This window comes from Gymnodraco acuticeps, unplaced genomic scaffold (assembly GCF_902827175.1).
Source record: "Gymnodraco acuticeps unplaced genomic scaffold, fGymAcu1.1, whole genome shotgun sequence".
NCBI classification, from domain to species: domain Eukaryota; kingdom Metazoa; phylum Chordata; class Actinopteri; order Perciformes; family Bathydraconidae; genus Gymnodraco; species Gymnodraco acuticeps.
The window spans coordinates 1,685,319-1,687,680 of NW_022990010.1; the positions used below are offsets into that span (position 1 = coordinate 1,685,319).

General features: G+C 39.5%; 1 long non-coding RNA gene across 1 annotated transcript; it reads left to right on the forward strand.

Annotated features, from left to right (window-relative positions):
• The first annotated feature begins 1,536 nt into the window (after window positions 1-1,536).
• LOC117544222 lies at window positions 1,537-2,362 on the forward strand. Its single transcript, XR_004568659.1, has 4 exons — window positions 1,537-1,576; window positions 1,682-1,721; window positions 1,999-2,093; window positions 2,201-2,362. It is a non-coding gene; the product is annotated as an uncharacterized LOC117544222 (long non-coding RNA).

A 2,362-nucleotide genomic window follows, 5' to 3' on the forward strand; every position in this document is an offset into this window, starting at 1 on the left:
GACGATGCGGGAATGGCGAGTGACGTCCTCAGCCATTCCGCGGGGGGCGCACCGAGCCTCAGTCCGTGTGCCCAGCCACGGACGTCTCCAACAATCTCTGGCATAACGAGAAAAACAGCGCTTTTCGCCATGTTCGGGTCCGTCCCGGAAACTTCACGAGACGTTGTCAGGGTCACCAATGTAGTGCCGAGAGATAGGGAGTCGGAGGCGGTGCAATGGAGGTGCAAAAGGGTAATTTATTAAAGTGTAGAAAAGGACATGTTGTCCGGTTGCAGTCTGGGAAGAAGAGAGAGAAGACAGGAGGGCACACAATACATATAGACAACCACATACATGTCCGTGTGGAAACAATACCCCCAACTCTAGTTCCATGTGTGGATTATGTAACCCAGTGTATTAAAGGTGGTCACCACAATATATATATATATATATATATAGCACCTTCTGCCATATCGTCACCCTTTGCAGTGATTGACTTGAACACTGAGAATGTTTTTATGAACTTCAGACATTTTCATATACAAATGTGATCATACACCAACACACATTTTAGAGATATACATTTTTCACACACAACCATTTACTAAATTAAACCATATCCCATCATAATACGAGCAAATAAGAAGGCACAGCAATAAATATATTGTGTGTGTGTGGGTGGGGGGGGGGGAGATCCAGGTCCAATGGGGGCAGAGGGGAGAGGTGGGAGAGTTCAGCATCCTACAGGAAATGTCATTTGCATGTAATATTATTTATTCATATGGAATTATATAACTGGAGTTTGTTATCCTTTAATTTTGCTTGATTAATTAAAAAAACACAAACATAAAAAAGGGGTCATTCAGGAATACAATTATTATATTATAAATAATAATAAAATAATAAATTATATTATAATATTGAATTAAATATTTTTTTGTATAGTATTATTTCATTTAGAAAGGCAATACAAATACAATAGAATAAAAATACAATACAAAACTTGGGACAGAGCTAAGTAACTTATCAGTTAGTCACAACACAAAATAACAGGAGAATGAGAATTAATTACCTTTTACTGTAAAGTTCGATGACGCACGGCGCATTTGATCTCGCTCATTTTAGAGAGGTCTGTGTGAAATTCACCTTCAGACATGTATTCTCTCAAATTGTTGTAAAACACTAAAGTCTTCATTCTGTCAGATGCAATGCAAATCACCGTTTGTCACATGTAAAAACTCTGCAAATCACCGTTTGTCACATGTAAAAACTCGCGAATGCGCAATGCATATTTTGTCACATGTAAAAACTTGCGAATGGTTCAGACGGTCTAGATGTCAATGTTGTCCTACTTGGGTTGCCGTCCGGCGTTGTCCAATATGGCGGACCATCTCGCACATGCGCACAGCAGATCGGGCAGAGCTGCAGATCGGGTAGTGACAACAACGCGTCTCAAACAAGCCTATTAGCTCCTCCGTTATCACTCCTCGATCCTCCGGCAAAAATAAAGCCACTGGGACGGTTCTCAAGATGGCGCAGACAAATCAACTTCCGGTGATACCGAGACCGAGGAGAGACGAAATGAAAAATAAGACAAGTGAGACGCAGCCCGGGTCTGTTACGAGCAATTTGTTTTTAAATGGTGTTTTAATAGAAGTTTTAATTGTTTTTTTTTAAAACTTCTTATTTATGTGTTTTACAGAGTTTATTGCCAATAACCGGCCCAGAAACCTGGGATACTGGTATGTCACTTGTTTTGTTTTATTTTATTATAACTTTTATTGTTATTTATAACAGCTGAGTGACCATTTCCCCGGCTGGATTGAGCTGAGAGTGTGAAATAACTGTGAAAGTATGCCTTGTTTTGAACCCTCTTTTAATTTTACATTGTATTGGTGTAGCAACTAAAAAATATGTTTGTTTGTTTTTTAAATGGACCAGGCCAGCATGTCCTATAGTGTTTTTTGTTTCTGTCAAATGTGTTTGTGGCAATTTAATAATTGCAGATCTGTGTTTTAGGTTACGCTCTTCTTCCTCTCAGGCGCAGGTCTGGGCCTGTGTGATACTCTGTCTGTTTTCAGTGTATGGCCTGCACGGTGTGACACTTTATAAGGGTATGCTAAATATCTCACTGTTATTTTCTAGAGGTTGTGGTTTAAGTATTGCATGCTTTTGTTATTTTTGATGTGTGGCTTCTCTTGTTTGTTTTTGTCCTTCCCAGTTAGCAAGCACTGTGACCCAGCGGACCAGACCTGCCCACCTGAGGAGGGTAGCTTACTGTACTGTATGTAGCCTTGTGAATTATATTAGCCTTTTACCCATTAACAGCTGATGAAATTGACATTGTAACCATGTTTTAATATTTGTTAAATAAAGCTGGATT